General features: G+C 41.3%; 1 protein-coding gene across 8 annotated transcripts in view; it reads right to left on the bottom strand.

The window, feature by feature from the left end:
• Positions 1-13090, bottom strand: part of STAG2 (stromal antigen 2) — a 137389-nt gene extending 124299 nt beyond the window's left edge. The window contains exons 1-2 of one of the 8 annotated variants that reach the window (XM_027054325.2): positions 11821-12283; positions 11396-11526 (exon numbers count right to left, since the gene is read on the bottom strand). The gene's annotated coding sequence lies outside the window, so the exon portion shown is untranslated. Of the gene's footprint in view, positions 1-8329; positions 10286-11145; positions 11180-11395; positions 11527-11820; positions 12284-12314; positions 12338-12390; positions 12686-12962 lie in introns of those variants that run through there. The other 7 variants (XM_053201630.1, XM_027054323.2, XM_027054326.2 and 4 more) reach the window with 7 other exon arrangements.
• Positions 13091-16949: the final 3859 nt, after the last annotated feature.

Below are 16949 nucleotides of genomic sequence, written 5' to 3'. Positions count from 1 at the left end.
TTCAAGTATATTTAGAACACCGTAATATGAATGCAACTACTGAATATTCCTCAATGAATAGTAGCACTTTATGCATTGATATTTAATCAAAACTCAAAAAAGTACATATACACAGAGCTGGAAAAATCCATTTATCATTGACAAATTTGCTTTTCAAAAACATACCTTCATGCTTCTGCTTCCCTGCCAACCATGGCTACCACCACTTCCTCAATTCTCCTGCCAGGAATAAAGTCTGAGGAATGCCTTTTGGCCTGAATGAGTAGTGGAAACAGGGAGGGATATATCCCAAAGGAAAAATATTACGGCTTTGCTAATATTTCCTACATTTTCGTTACTTCTTTAGTGTAAAAGGGAAATTCTCAAAGGTTCATGTTCCTATCTTTAATACTATTTCTTTAAACCACAAAAAAAGGCATTTTTTAGGAAGAGGATATTAAACATGTTCTTTGTAATAATATTCTAGTTGCCACAAAGTTTGCAAATTAGGTACAAGGCAGTAGACATACTGGTGAGTGTGGAAAAATTCTCCTTGCTTTTGAAAAAGGGAAAATGATTAGAAATGCAAGAAAAGAGGGTATCATACATCCCAATCCTGTAATGGAAATACTTCAAATACACCAAACCTAAATCATCATGTATATCATATTCAGAGAATGAATTTAATGAGTATCATATAATGCTATGAAGACATTTCAAGCTAACATTCTAACAAAGAATTCAAAGTCAAAAAGTTAAACACAGGGGCGCCTAGGTAGCTCAGTCGGTTAAGCAGCCGACTTCGGCTCAGGTCACGATCTCGCAGTCCGTGAGTTCGAGCCCCACGTCAGGCTCTGTGCTGACAGCTCAGAGCCTGGAGCCTGTTTCAGATTCTGTGTCTCCCTCTCTCTGACCCTCCCCCGTTCATGCTCTGTCTCTGTCTCAAAAATAAATAAACGTTAAAAAAAATTAAAAAAAAGATAAACACAAACATGCATAACTTTAAATCCCTTTCTTTAAGTTTAAGTAATCTCTACACCCAAAATGGGACTCAAACACACGACCCTGAAAGACCCTGGAAGAGTCACATGCTCTTCCAACTGAGCCAGTCAGGCACCCCAAAATTCCTATTTAAAAGCAAGCATTTACAACATGAAATAAAGACACAAAAGAATGCCATATAACAGTGACTACTGATTGCCTCTTTTGCTTTTACACAACACCATAACATCATTTAGGTCTCAACTTTTGGATAACAGTAACTAGTTATAGGAGATGATCGTGGTCTCTTTTAATTTAGTTGTTTTTTTTTTTTGAGCATTTATTTATTTTTGAGAGACAGAGACAGCATGAGCAGGGGAGGAGCAGACAGAGAGGGAGACACAGAATCTGAAGCAGGCTCCAGGCTCCGAGCTGTCAGCACAGAGCCTGATATGGGGCTCAAACTCACAAATTGCAAGATCATGACCTAGGCCAAAGTAGGATGCCCAACCGACTGAGCCATCCAGGTGCCCCTAATTTAGTTTATTAACCACCACCAAAAACTGAAGCATTCTAAGGCTACACTTACAAGTCCTCAATTGTTGGGGTGCCTGAGTGGCTCAGTAGGTTGAGCGTCTGGTTTCGGCTCAGGTAGTGATCTCACGGTTTGTGAGTTCAAGTCCCGCATCAGGCTCTGTGATGACAGCTCAGAGCCTGGAACCTGCTTTGGGTCCTGTGTGTGTGTGTCTCTCTCTCTCTGCTTCTCCCCCAGTCACTCTCTGTCTCTCTCTCTTTCAAAAAGAAATAAACATTTAAAAAAATGTTTTTTTTTAAAGTCAATTGTTTTTTCTCCCAAAACTTTTCAAAGTAGTCCTTAAAAATACTTGTCACCAGGGGTGCCTGGCTGGCTCAGCTGGTAGAGCAAGCAACTCTTGATCTTGGATTTGGGAGTTTGAATACCACTTTAGGTGCGGAGATTACTTAAAAATAAAGTCTTAAAAAAAATACTTGTCACTATCTCAAATTAAGAGCATTGTATCAAAAAAAAATAAAACCTGCATTGATGACTATTGGTTTTAGCCTAATAATGTTCTTTTATATATAGTAATCCCAGTACATAGTGGTTTGTTTTGTTGTTGTTGTTTTTTCAGAAAAAGCATGAGGGGGGGAAGAAGGGGAGGGGGGAGAGGGGTGGAGAGGGGGAGAGGGGTGGAGAGGGGGAGAGGGAGGGAGGCAGAGAGAGAGAGAGAGAGACACACACACACACACACACACACACACACACACACGGGGAGGGAGGGAGGGAGGGAGGGAGGGAGGGAGGGAGGGGGACAGAGAATCTTAAGCAGGCTCCACATTCAGCACAGAGCTGGATGCAGAGCTCCTCAATCCTATGATGCTGGGATCATGACCTGAGCCAAAATGAAGAGTCAGATCCTCAACCATCTGAGCCACCCAGGCGATCCCCCCACTTCCAATTTCATGATAGCTTTTAATGAATTAAAGAATAGATTTACAAAACTAAACAGACCTACTTACTAACCATGCAGTTGTTTATAAGATATTGACACCAACAAAACCTCCAAAAGTAAACTAGCCAGGGGATAAAAAACACACAAATTCCTCAACAAAATATCAAAATAGCCAACTATGAAAAAACTTAAAGTCCTCTTAAGATCAGCTCTCTGCCACTCACCCCCACTAAAAAGGGTGGGGAGGGAATTTTCGTTTGCAATAGAGTGTAATCTGCAATTATGCTGAATTCATTTCTCCAAATGTTTGAATTCACCTACAGTAATCATTTTTTTTGGGGGGGGGATGTACCACAAATATAAACAGGCGGGAATATAAGGCAACTACAAAAGTCATCAAAATAAAAGAGAACTATTAATTTTATGAAATGACATTTCAAACTCTACAAGACAACTCTCAAATTATGTTACAGAATCAATTTAACTTCAAATAAGTCTCTAACCTGTAAGTTTTTCTTTCTTTTCTAACACCACTTCTCCCTAGTCACAAAATTATTTCTCTCTCACTTTTCTTCTAGGAAGAGATTTCCCACATAAAAACCTCCATGAAAAAGCATACAATTAACATTTCCTCCCTAGAAAACAGTAAAGGAAGTCTGAATAAAATGTAAGAAAATCTGTTTACAGATTTCAAACAGTAAAAGTAGTTATCTTGGTTTTTTCCTTTTATTTCAGTGGACCTCAGAAGCTATTTTTTTTTTTAACAGTGACTCAAAAGTCCAATAGTCACTTGAAAAAAGCCAACTGGAAATTCTCCTGGGTAGAATTTTAAAAACACGGTCTCTCGTCTTTTACTGTCAACCCCACACCAACAGAAATTCCTCCAAGTAAAAATAACAAACTCTCAGAATATGGCCGTTTAAAGTAATTAAATCACTTTCATGCCCAAATAAATTGTAGAGGCTGTGAATCCCTTCCTACCACTTACTAATTAGGCAAGGTTTCCTCTTGAAAAATGGGGTATTCATTAGGGACGTCATATATCCTAGCTTCTCTGGGACAGTTCCCATTTATACTATTATCCCAGAATGCCATCTAGTTAGAGTCCCCTTTCATTCTCCTAAGTATGCCGGGGTGGTTCAATCAAGTTAGGTGTCTGACTCTTGATTTCAGCTCAGGTCATGATCTCCTGGTTTGTGGGTTTGAGCCCTGCCTCAGGCTCAGCACTCACAGCGCAGAGCATGCTTGGGATTCTCTCCCCCTCTCTCTCTGCCCCTTCCCCACTTGCATTCTCTCTCTCAAAATAATAAACTTTATAAAAAAGTATCCTGATTTGAGCAATAAATTATAGGATAATGGGTAACAGGGTTATGAAGATTAAGAGAGGTAATGCAATGTAAAGCATTTGTAACAGTGTCTGACACAGAGTTAAGAATTCAGTTAGTGTTAACTATTCCTTATGTTAGTCACCATCAAATACTTTATAAGAAGTTTTGAATTGAGGGGCGCCTGGATGGCCCAGTTGGTTAAGCGTCTGATTCTTGATTTCAGCTCAGGTCACAGTCTCACAGTTTGTGACATAGAGCCCCGCGTCGAGCTCTGCGTTGACAGCGCGGGACCTGCTTGGGATTCTCTCTCTCCCTCTCTCCCCCTTTCCCTTGCTCTCACATGCACACGCTCTCTCTCTCTCAAAATAAATAAACTTAAAAAACAAGTTTTGAGGGGCACTGCCATGCCTGGGTGGCTCAGTGGGTTAGTCAGCCAAAGCCTGACTTTGGCTCAGATCATTATCTCACGTCTGGTGGGTTTGAGCCCTGCATCAGGGTCTGTGCTGACAGCTCAGAGCCTGGAGCCTGCTTCAGATTCTGTGTCTCCCTCTCTCTCTCTGCCCCTCCCCTGCTCACGTCTCTCTCTCTCTCTCCCCCTCTCTCAAAAGTAAACAAACATTAAAAAAAAAATTTAAGTTTTGACTTGTATAATGAACAGTGCTCCTACAATATTCCTTTTTACAAATAAAATTATTCAACTTCCCACATTCAATTCTTTGAAACAACTAAGTAGCACTAACTGCTTGAAATCAACACTAACCAATTTATCCAACTTACGCCACAGAGATGACAATATTATCAATTACATTCACATTTTATCATACAAAAATTTAGTAGAGCTATATTAGGGTTACTGACAGGAAAGTTAACTGTGAAAAGTAAAACTGCTTAGCACCAAACCAAGTCCCTTAATATTCTAGCAGCCCTTCTCATCCAGGGTTCCACAAGGTTAACCACAGAACTCAGAAAATAATGTGACAATTTCCTGAATTCTCCCAAGAATGGTACAAAACTAGTATCTTCCTAGATACACAGGAGAGAAACTAATTCATTGTGTACAATGGATGTCTTGGGGCATAATTCCGTTGTAGAACACCAGGGTCTTGGTATTCTTGGAGTACAAAAGGGGAAAATATGGATGAAAAGACTCAATATTGAACAAAGAAATCTGGATAGAAGACTGCATCACTCCCACAAAATAAGGGAATAATTAACATAAAACATATAAATTGCACTCATGGCTATGAAAAACATTATACATTGTTTTACCTCATCTCCACTAATTTATCTTAGGCCAGATATCCAACATCTAGCAGTCCTTCGGATAAGAAAAGTTCTAGTTGTAGTTTATGAAAAGCAAGAAGGAAAAAGCAAAGAAAGCTGAGACTAATGAACCTACTAATAATCCAGGTCACCAATATTAACTATTACCTGATACAAATTAGAACAAGAAAATTTAATAAAGTGAAAAGATGAACTAGAAATTAGAAGCAGAGAAGATATTAACACTCAGGAGGAAAGAGTATTTTTAAGGTACCATTAAATAACAACAAAATCCCCTTACAGAATCAATCAGAGCAGTGAACTACAAAAGTTGCATAAATTTTTATTTCAAATCTAAACCACTCAATAAACAAGCTGAATGACTGGGGAACTATTCTCAGACACACTCAGCTTCCATTCTGTATAGAACATAAATGACATAAGGGAAAAATTTTTCAGTGAAACCATTCTATCTACCATAGTATGACCCCTACCCCCAAAAAGTCAAAACTATAACTCAACATGTTATCACATTAACTTTTGTATAATGAGCACACACAAACAAAACCAAGGCTCAGATTTCTTTCAACTATCTCTTAGCGTAAAACACAATTTAGACCTTTCATCGGGCAACAACTCATCTAACCCTGTGTAAAAATCTGTATTTCCCTTGCACTGTATGTGAAAAAAAATCTTCATTTTGTAATATTAAAATGAGGCATGCTTTCTGGTGATAAATAACCCAAGACCTAAACCAGTTAAGGGAAACTACTGAACTTAAAAAAAATACACACACAAAGGTTTTGAGGCCAAATTACTTTGGGTGTAAATTCAGGCTGTCAATTATTATGTGACAAGTCATTTATTCTTTGAGAACCTCAATTTTCCCATCTGTAAAATGATAATAACCACCTATCAGGCAAGGCAGCTGAGAAGATAAAACAATAAATGTTAAAACAGTTATTGGCATTCAAAAGGAACTTAAAAGTACACTAAATTAAGTTTCTTTCTTAGAATATCTCAAGATTCAACAAGTTAGAGGTCAAATCCAATTACAACAAATGTTGTGCATGCAAAATTTTAGTGTAAACAAGACTTACTTCTTCCCCCTCTAACATTCTGACATTATAAAAGAGTTTTACTTTGAGTTTACATTAGATTATTCAGAACTTACAGATATCTCTCTAGTTGGTTTCATCAATCCCAGTAATGCATTTTCCAATCAAATAATAAAAGAGAACAGAGCACTGACATTACTCACCCTCCCTTCCTTTGGAGGAATGAGGAGTGTAAAACAAGTTCAATAACCTCTTGACTAACTATATGTAAAGACTTCTTGTTTTCTTCTGGTTAGTATCAAAGATGGAACTATAGCAAGCATACATTAAGAACACAGTTCAGGTAGCAGATCACCACAGCTGCTAGAGATGTAGGGTTTTTTTTAATGCACATACTCAAAAATTAAGACTCCACAAGCAACACCACTTACACAGAAGGAATATAAAATTTGGTTCAATTAAATGCAAAGCAGGCAACCCAGGATATGTTAAAAAAAAAAAAATCTGACAATTTTTTCTCACATTATCTTTACCAAACAGAAACATGCAATAACCACTGCTCATGATAGCCAGAGACACAGAGAATTATTATACAGGGACAGTACTGAGCCACAAATTAAAAGTTCAATGCATGTATCAGATGTGGAAAACTACAAAAGGAAAATGTAAAGAACTTTTAAATTTGCCTGTATCTTTAAAGTTTCTTTATTCTCCAATGATTAATCACATTTCAGGATATACTGATACCCATAGCTAACTGGGACTATCCCTTTCCTTTGCTAAGCTCCCCCAATTTCCAAAATGGGTATACAATAGTGCTCCATTGTACAATGAGCTGTCATTTCAAATATCTGAATAACCTACGAATAGCAATTTCAAAGTGCTAATAATATAAGACCCGGTTGTTGTTTTTAAACATGAGACACAAAAGTCACAATATTAAAGAGATATGAATCTTATCCCACTAGGATGTAATGAACAGATCATGGTGTCCATTTAACATAAATTTTCTTCTCAAAGTTTATTTATTTTTCAGAGAGACAGTGTGCACAAGCAGAGAAAGGGCAGAGAGAGGGGGATAGAGGATCTGAAGCAGGCTCTGTGCTGACAGCAGCCAAGTCCTATGTGGGGCTTGAACTCATGATGAGATCATGGCCTGAGCCCCACGTTGGCCACTTAACCAAGTGAGCCACCCAAGTGTCCAGGTGTCCATTTAATGTAAATTCTAAATTAAAAGTTAACTTGCAGCATCAAAAACTGAAGTCTTCCATCTATTATAGAACCCAAAGCAAAAAGAATACACTATTCACTGTTTACTCTCTTCCCACACATGACTGTGGGTGGCATCAGTTAAACATGCAGAATATTAAGCACTACTAAACCGTCCAAGGCATATTTTCACATCTAATGCTATATTCCCAAAAGATAATTTATTTGACCCTGAGCCTACTCCCCACTTCTCCCCACCCATTTTAATACACAGGTCCTCAGACAACCACCAAAGCCAATAATGTAAGATCGATAAAGAAAATTATGAAAAAGAAATGCAAGACTTAATTTCATTCAAATCTTTAGTGTTTGGGCTTTAAAAAATATCCTAACTGGGCACCTGGCTGGTTCAGTCAGAAGAGCATGCGATTCTAGATCTTGTGAGTTCAAGCCCCATGTTGGGTGTAGAGATTACTTATTTATTTTAAAAAATAAATAAAATTTTAAAAATTAATAATCCTTACTAAATACACTTCAAAGTTACAAAACTCGTAATTTGTTGGCTTAGTAGTTTAGCTGTGGCCTTCCACAATAAATCTGAAGCCACAATCTTCATCATCTACTTAAGATTATTTGCATACAAGAATTCAAAAAACATCATCTGTCTTCTCATAACATTCTTAAAGCTAAAACTTGCATATGAATACACAGACTAATATTAACAGTTATGAAATATCTTCCTAGACTAGGGTGGAATTTTATTTTAATAATGATGAGGGAACACACTGCACCCAACATAAAACTTAAATATCCATTATTTTGGATGTCCTTTAGAACTTTGACATATTCAAAAATACATCCGAGCACCTGGCTGGCTCAGTTGGTGAAGCATGTGACTCTTGATCTTGGGGTTGTGGGTTCAAGCCCCATGTTGGATGTAGAGATTACTTAAAAATAAAATCTTAAAAAAAAATACATCTCATAGGGGTAAAAAGCCTGACACTGAACAACACAAAATTGCAGAAAATAAGGCACTTACCTTCAAAGAATGTAGAAGCAATTCACAAATATATTAATTAAGGAAACTGAGGATTTTAATTGCAATGCACTTTTACTGTTGATGGGTAATGGTCAGAATGGCCTTAATAGAAAAACATTAGAATATTTTACATATCGACTTTTAACTACACTAAATCCTTAAAGTGAGGAGTGCGATTTAACTCACTTTATAAGTAAATGTTCATTTTCATATCAGTTTTTTTTTTTTTAAAGAACCCACCCCACCCCCACTGCCAGTCTCTGATAACCTTAGAATGCTATAGTTATTTCACAGTAGGAAAGAATGGCTAATAAGTACATTTCCTTTCCAATCCTAGTCTCTACCCATTCATTAAACACCAAATACTGAAACTGAATTCAACTCCTACCTCTATGTTCCTACCAGGAATGCGCCCTAGGGCACCCGAATCCCTTCCACTGTCACTTATTGCAACTGCCAAAGCCCCTCCTATTAATAGTAAATCCCTTTCATACTGACTCACTGTAACCCCAACTTAATGAAATAGACAACAAGCAAAATTTACAAAATCTGAGAATGGAATTTTCCCGTTTTCAAAGGATTAAAAAAGAAACTAAAAGTAGAATACATTCAGACTAAGTTACAAACATTTGGAGTTAACCGATTTGTAAGTATGTATACTGCTTATTCTATACTGGTTCAAATTAAATATTTTTTTGAAAGTTTGTATATCAGGCATTGTGTAACTACTTATGCAAAACGCCAAGTTTTCCACGCAGGTAACTGATAGGTAAATACAAACGTATGCCATCACATCAAAATTGTAAACCAATTTGAAATTTTTTCTTCCAATTTTTTTAATTGTGGAAATTTTCAAGTACGCACAAAAAAGTAGAGAGAATAATAGTACAATAAGCTCCCCTGTACTCATCCAGCTACGATCAACTCAAGGCCACTTTTGTCTCATCTCTACCTCCCACCACTCTCTCTTCCAATTATTATCTTCAGAAAAGAATTAAGAAGACACTGTGCTCGGTAAGTACCCTGAAAAAACCCCAAAGATGCTAAAGTATCAAAGACTAGTAAGAAGAATTTAACAGTGACTGTCACCCTAAAACAACTACTTGCAAATTTAAGAATTCAGTTAAAAACAAAGAAATAGCCATCTTTAAGAATTTTAATAAAGTCCATAAGATCCAAAAGGCATATTTAAAATTATACCTAAAAGGAGAAATAGGAATAGGTGGTGAAAATGAACTTAAATATCTGCAATTAGCTTACATTCATGTAGCACCTCGGCTCAAAACGAAAAAAAAAAACCAGACTATTTAACATAATGTGTCATAAAATTACAATTCAACCACTTGAAAAACCGCTGAATCCTTATGCCTTAACTGGTCCTTCTGATCCCTAATTACAGATTGATATCAATGTAAAAAGAAAACCAGGCATTTTAACGTAAGCGTTTTAAAATGTTCAAAATTAACCCCACCGTTCATTGGAAAATATATGAAAGCAAGTCTAAACTACCTGAATTGTATGTCATTAAACAGAAATGTATATCCACTTTCCAGGGCCCAGGTTTTTTTTTTTTTTTTTAATAAGTTCACATATACCCTGAAACGCAACGCGCTAGGCTACAGATAGAATTAGAAGACCGCCTCCTGCTCTTGCTCCTAACCAATACGCGGAGAGAGAAGGTTGGCAGGAAAGTGCTGCGAGGACAGTAACAAACACCAGCAGCTCCCGAGCAGGCCCTGCTAGAGCCAGGAATGACGCACTTCGGTAACCCGACTCTTTCTCCCCTCCACCCCCGCCCCCAGCAGCGGTGCTGACACCGCCAACAGCCCGGAGTAGGAAAAAAGACAACAGAAAAAAGGCAGAGGTTGGACCGCACCAGGTTTCATCAAGAAACCTCGATTATTCCTCTTTCGACACTAACCACTAGGACTAAACAGGAAAAGAAGCTTCGTGCTTAAGCAAGTCCCATCATGGTGGTTTAAGAGTCACTAAATTAAGCTGATAATGAGTCCAATCCACAGAGACAAATACAGGGTGTGGCTGCCGTGAAATACGGCGGTCCGTGGGAGAAAAGGGGTATGGAATTTACACTCCAGTATGAGGGGAAGATGGGGCTTTACCAAGGGGAGGGGGGGCGGCCCGCGCATTTTAAGGAACCATTTCAAAGCAACACAAGCTTTTCGTTTACTTAAACCTAATCCCACAGATCAAAAGTTTCTAATAGATATATCGTGTAAACTGTAAATAACCATTTAATCAAACACCATGACCCTCAATTAAGAAACCATCCGAGAGAAAGGAGGGAGACGGTAGGAAAGGGTGGTAGGCAACAAGATACAAAACATTTCTAGGCCACGCAGGAGAAAGTCTCACAAACCGGATGAAACTACTAATGCAATATTAAAAATTAAAGCTGAACACTGCAGCATGAAAAATCTCACGATAAAACCCATTATAGTTCAGGATTAAAAATAAAATGACATACACACCAAGGGAGAGCGGAAACTAAATGTCGAAAGTACAGCGGTTTATAAAAAACTAAAGGCAAAACAAGACCTTCTCGCGACGAGGAAAAAAAAAAGGCAGAAATCAACAATACGTTTACGAATGTAGGCCAGAAGAAAATGGGAACGGGGCTCAAAGTTTTGCGGAACTACTTGATGCTGTTTCCCACACCTTCTCTCTCCCATGGCCCATCAGACCCTTTTCGTGCTAAAATCGCCGGCCACAGATCACCGGGTACGCGACAGAAGAAAAAAGAAAGTCAACCCCAAGCAAGAATAAAAGTGTAGAGAGAAAAAACAGAAGCTGCCTACCTGGGGCAAGGATCAGCTCAGTTCGTGCCTTGAGAAAGACAGTGCGGGTGGGGGTGGGAACGAAAAGCAGCACTAAAACTAAAACAAAAGTGGCGCCAAAACCCCCCAACAAACAGCCTTCCACTCCCGCCCTTCCCCCCTCCTCCCATGCCAGGCAGGCAGGGCCCCCTTCGGGGCAAGGTCTGCACGCGGGGGCCAACACTGCCAGACCCCAGCCTATTTATAAAATTGTTGCCCGAAGAAAACTGACCGAAGTCGGGCCTCGGAAGGGATGGAGAGATCGATGCCAATCGCTTTCCCAAGCAGTTCCCCCACCACGCGCTGGAGATGATGGGGCGGGGGAGAAGCAGAGGGGCCCGTCACATGAATGTTGTTCCCTCTCTAGGAAGGGAGGAAGAGAGGGAGGGAGCGGAGGGAGGGAGGAAAGGAAAGAGGGGAAGGGAGAAGGGAGGGGGCACGAGGGAGGGGTGTGATCAGAGTAGATTTTCCCTCGCCTCCCTCGGTCCGAGGCCCAAATATACACAACTGAGCCTCCGCTTCTCCCCTCCCCCCTAGGTTCCCAGCACCACCATTTTGCTCTCTTCCTTCCCCTCTCCACGATACCGCGCTCTCCCCCACCCCAGCCACAGCCTCCCCGGCTTTCCTCCCCCGACTATGGCTCGCACCCCACCCCACCTCCAGTTTGGGCTCTCCCAGGCTTAAGAGCCTGCCGGAGAAAAGGCACCTAAATCTAATGCAACACTGAGAAGCGGAGCCTCCATCTTGCGCTGCTCCGCGTTCTCCATTTTGGGCCACCCATGGGGGGGGGGGGTCTCCGTGGAGGCCCCGAGGGAGAGTTGGGCGAGGGAAGGAAGAGAAAATCTTCAGCGAGGGTAGTCGAAAAGAAGAGTCGTGCAGTAGAAAGCCACTCTAGGAGTAGGAGGTAGGGAGGAAGGGGGGCTGGAAGTTCCTTGGTAGTGTTGAGGTGGCCACTTGGGGGTAGAAGGCAGAAAGAAGGGTTGGGGGTTACGCGGGGACGGGGAGGCTTCTCCCCGTCTTGACTTGGCCACCCGCTCCATGGCTGGCCCCGCTGGGGGCAAAGGGAGTAGAGGGGAAATTAAGTGGCAACAGAGTGCCCATTCTCTTTCCCTCCCAACTCTTCTCTCGCGCCCTGCTTCAACCATACACACCTCACGGTGGGCCCCGCGCCCTCCGGGTGCCCCTCCAAACTTCTAGAAGCTTCGCCTCCGCCATTTTATAACTTACCTCCCCCCTCAGCGTACACAGAGGCAGCAACGAGACTGTTCGCCTCCCCCACTCCTCCTTCCTTCTTTCTCAGGCCGGGGGCTTCTTCACCCCTGGGCTGGTACAAGATATTTTCCCCTTCCTCTTCTTTACACCCTCGAATTCTACTCAGGGACGGAAGCTCCCGCGGTTCTAGAGCGGTGGGGGGTTTTGAAAGTGGCGGTCGGATCCGGCGGGTTTTTTTTTTTCTTTTTTTTTCTTTTTTTTTTTTTTTTTTTTTTTTTTTTTTTTTGGTGGCGCTTCGGGATTGTTTGGGGTGTTCGCTCTTCGGCGACTTGGAGGCGAATGGAACGCGCAGGCGCCATCTGTCGGCCACGAACCCGCGCTCGGCTCCTGTTGGGAGGGAGCGGCATCTAGCGGCAGCGAGCTGACACTGCAACGCTTGTCTCCCAGCGTCCTCCTCCCTATCAACGACCAATCGTGGCCGACTGCCTCCCGGGTTCAGCGTCTCCGACGCCGCCTGCAAACGAGGCGCCCGCAGGGGCGCGCCGCCGAGTGGGGTAAACAAGGTTCCGTGCCCGCGCCTGACTTACTCATTCGTTTGGCCGCGCTTCCGCCGCGGACCCGATCGCGCCGCGTTTCCTCTCTCTTTAATTTGGGGGTATCGAAAGGAGGTCGTTAGGAATGTCCGGCAGAGCCCCGGGCCGTGGGAAATCGGAAACCGGGGTCGCGCGGGACTCGTCCCGCGGGCTCCTGTGCCCCGAGCGCAGCCCGAGGTTGGCAGCCCAGCCGGGCATCACCCTTCCCTGTCCCCTCCTCTGGCACGCCCCAGCGAGGGGCCTTCCGCCCTAGTTCCGGGACCTTCTTTTCCCCCGCGGTCCCTACCCCTTCCCACCGAAAGAAGTCTACTCGCGGAACTCTGGCACCTGATCCTAAGTGATTCAGGGGCTTCGCTTTTTGAGTTTCTGTTTTTGCTTTTTTGCTTCGGCTGTGGAGAGAAAGCGAGCCGATTTTTCACCGGGAAGACTTGACACTGGAGGAAAAAAAAATTTTTTTTTTTTTCTTTGCAGCCCACTATTCCCGTCTCCCAGAAAATGTGGTCTCTCCCCCTCTAGGGTCTAAGAGATTTAAGGAACTGGGCTACTAGGCTAGGCCGGGCGCTCGACCAATTTATTCTCGACTCTTGGGGCGGGGGTGGGGGGAGGAAACGGGACGGAGCGAAGTGGAGGGAAATCAAAAATTTGGGCTAAAGGAGTCGAGAGGGACCTGCCCGGTCTTTCCCCGTCCTCCCCCGCCTTCCCCGCTGATCCACTGTCTTCCTGGAAACGTGAGACAGGGCTGCCTCACGACTTTGTTAAGAATTTTGGTTCCTCCTTGTCCTGCCCCCTCCCCCCATCCCAAGGTGTTTGAAGTGCGAAAGGAGCCCTTACGTTCCTTTGACCCCCCTGTTAACTCCAGTCTTTATCACCCTTTTTATTTTTTTGTTTGTTTCGAATCCAGCGTCCCGGACCTTTGACCACCTAGAACTCTCTACGCGGGGGAGAAAAACTCGGGGAGGCCCTGTCCCCTCCGAAGCGCCGCTTTTCCTAGGACAGGAAGAAGTGACCTATTACCGTGTCTCCATTGCTGTTATAGAAGTTCCCAGGTTCCCACAATAGTGTGTAGTTAAAGGCACGTCGTTCCTCTTTCTTTTTAAAAAATTTTGGTTAGAGTATTCCTTTGATACTGAATTACCTTTTAGTTACAAGAAAAGGAATAAATGTAAATGTTACTGACAAATTTTCCAAATGAGAAATAACGAAAGCCCCGTGTAAATCGAGGAGATTTCACCCGATATCACCTTCAAAGCATTCCTAATGGAATATAATGATTAATTTCAGTCCTCAAAATATATTCCTAACACGCCTTAGTTTCTCTCCCATTCTGTGTGCTTACTGTTTTTTTTCTGCAACTTTAAAAAAGAGTTATGGTATATTTAATCAACTGAACAATAAAAGTTAAACAGAAACATCTAAATATCAATAACAAATAAAATCCGAGACGTTTTTACTTACCTCTAAAGCTTTGGGGAGTGGAATACTATTCAAAATAAATTTCCATTTCATTTATAGACCATCTTTGGTAGAATGTTATACAGTTTTTAATAGATTCAAGTTACGGAATGATGCAGCTAGAACATTAAATAGGGAGTAGTGGAAAATTTACAGTTACATAAGTTAATGCAAAATTCCACTTAAAGTAATAGAAAAATTGGGCTCTGTACCAAATCATTTTACATTAATTTAGTTCAATTGTGCCAATTTACTATCAATTGATATTAAATTATTTCCTGCCTTAGTATTAGCTGAAAACTACTGATTTTCTGCTCCAAACGTCACATTTATAGTACATGGTGCAAACAGTTTTTCACCTATTTTGTAAATTCATATTCTTATCTTATTGTCTATGTAGCAACTGAAACTTTAAACAATTTTATACCTTGAAAAAACATTGAAAACTTCCTCTGTTTAGTAAACTTTCTTTCATCTTGTGAAAAATACCATTGAAGAAAACCAGTAACTAACTGGTATAACATCTGAAGAAAATTTTATAGCAAATTTGTACTGATGTTTGAGTGTTTCACAGTAGCCTCTCTTTTCTTCTAGAGCTTATTCACAAGAATATTTATTGAGCTTTCAATATGTACAGATTATAGTGCTGTGTGCCCCAGTCCTGTCCTAAGAAGTGAAATGTATTTCATAGGGTACCGAGAGACCAAAAAGGGAACCCTTTGAATTTGAGGACAAAGTGAGAAAATGCCACCAAATGAAATATGTAACTGATGTAAAATAAGCTTTAATCTAATTATTTGTAACATAGCCTTCATTAAAAAAAAAGCTTTCCTTCATGAGATAATATTGTAATAGCAGAAACTTTCAGTGCCTGATGAGAAATAAGAAAAAGGAAAGTTGAATACTTAGAACATTTGATGCTATTTAAGGGACAAGACACTATTTGATGCAAAAATATTCTGGTCACTAGAAATGCATACCCCACGGGGTAGCAGAGATAATCTTCCTATCTTACCACAATCTAAATAAAGCATTCCACAGCTCTCTTTAACTCCATCTATACCAATGGAACAAGCTTCTGATTATAATTTAAATTTTCTAGATAGTCTCCTACTCTAGGCAGCATGTATAGTCTGTATTTTCTAACACCATTCTAAATGTGAACTAAAATCCAGAAGCCTGAAGGTGAATAAATTTGAGCCCACAGAAATTTAAAATTATGTATAGCAAGGTACAATAAATAAAGTCAAAAGATAAAGTATGAGCAGACTATATTTGCTACATGAATGAGAAAGGCATGACACATATGAAGAACTCGCACAAATCAACAAGATAAAAATGCTCCAATAGAAAAGTGGAGAAAGGGGGCGCCTGGGTGGCTCGGCCAGTTGAGCATCCAGTTTCGGCTCAGGTCATGATCTCATGGTTCCTCGTGAGTTTGAGCTCCCCATCAGGCTTGCCGCTGTCAGTGCAGAGCCTGCTTTGGATCCTCTGTTCCCCTCTCTCTCTGCCCCTCCCCGCGTGCGTGCTCTCTGTGTCAGAAAAAAATTCTTTTTTAATTTTGAAAAAATTTTTTAAAAAACGGAGAAAGAATATAAAGAGTCAACTTGCTGGAAAAGAAATGCAGATGACTGATAAATACATAAAACGGTGCCGAACTTCATCCGCCACTAAGACATGCAAACTAAATACCTACCAGGTTGGCAAAGATTAAAATTTTTTAAATTTTTTTAATGTCTATTTTTGAGAGAGACAGAGTGTGAATGGGGGAGGGGAGAGAGAGAGAAAGAGAGACACAAAATCTCAAACAGGCTCCAGGCTCTGAGCTGTCAGCACAGACGCTGATGAGGGGCTTGAAGTCGGGAATGGCGAGATCATGACCTAGGTTGAAGTCGGACGCTTAACCGACTGAGTCACCCAGGTGCCCCAGAGATTAAAAGTTTTTGATAGTACTCAGTATTGGTGAGGCACTGAGAATTCTCACGTACCATTGGTGGGAATTGTTTAAAAACAAAATATCTCAGGGGCACCTGGGTGGCTCAGTTTGTTAAGCATTCGACTACAGCTCAGGTCATGATCTCACGGCTCTTGAGTTCCAGCCCAGAGTGGGGCTCTGTGCTGACAGCTCAGAGCCTGGAGCCTGCTTCAGATTCTGGGTCTCCCTCTCTCTCTACCCCTCCCCCGCTCATTCTCTCTCTCTCTCTCTCTCCCTCTCCCCCTCCCTCCCTCTCAAAAATAAATAAACATTAAAAAAGAAAGTATCCCAGGGGTGCCTGGGTGGGTCTGTGAGTTAAGCTTTCAACTCTGGATTGAGCCCACTTTGGGCTTTGTGCTGACAGCTGGAGCCTACTTGGGATTCTCTGTCTCCAGCTCTCTCTGCCGCTCCCCCGCTCACGCTCACTCTCTCTCTCTCTCTCTTTCAAAATAAATAAACATTTTTTTAAAAAGTATCTCATAGCATACAAGATGTAAAATTAACCTGCCATTTCTATTTCTAGGAATCTATCATATATAGATGCTTGTACAAAT

The sequence above is a fragment of the Acinonyx jubatus genome, chromosome X, assembly GCF_027475565.1.
Source record: "Acinonyx jubatus isolate Ajub_Pintada_27869175 chromosome X, VMU_Ajub_asm_v1.0, whole genome shotgun sequence".
NCBI lineage: Eukaryota > Metazoa > Chordata > Mammalia > Carnivora > Felidae > Acinonyx > Acinonyx jubatus.
The sequence above is the reverse complement of the archived record's forward strand: the minus strand, read 5'-3'. Positions and strand labels throughout refer to the sequence as shown.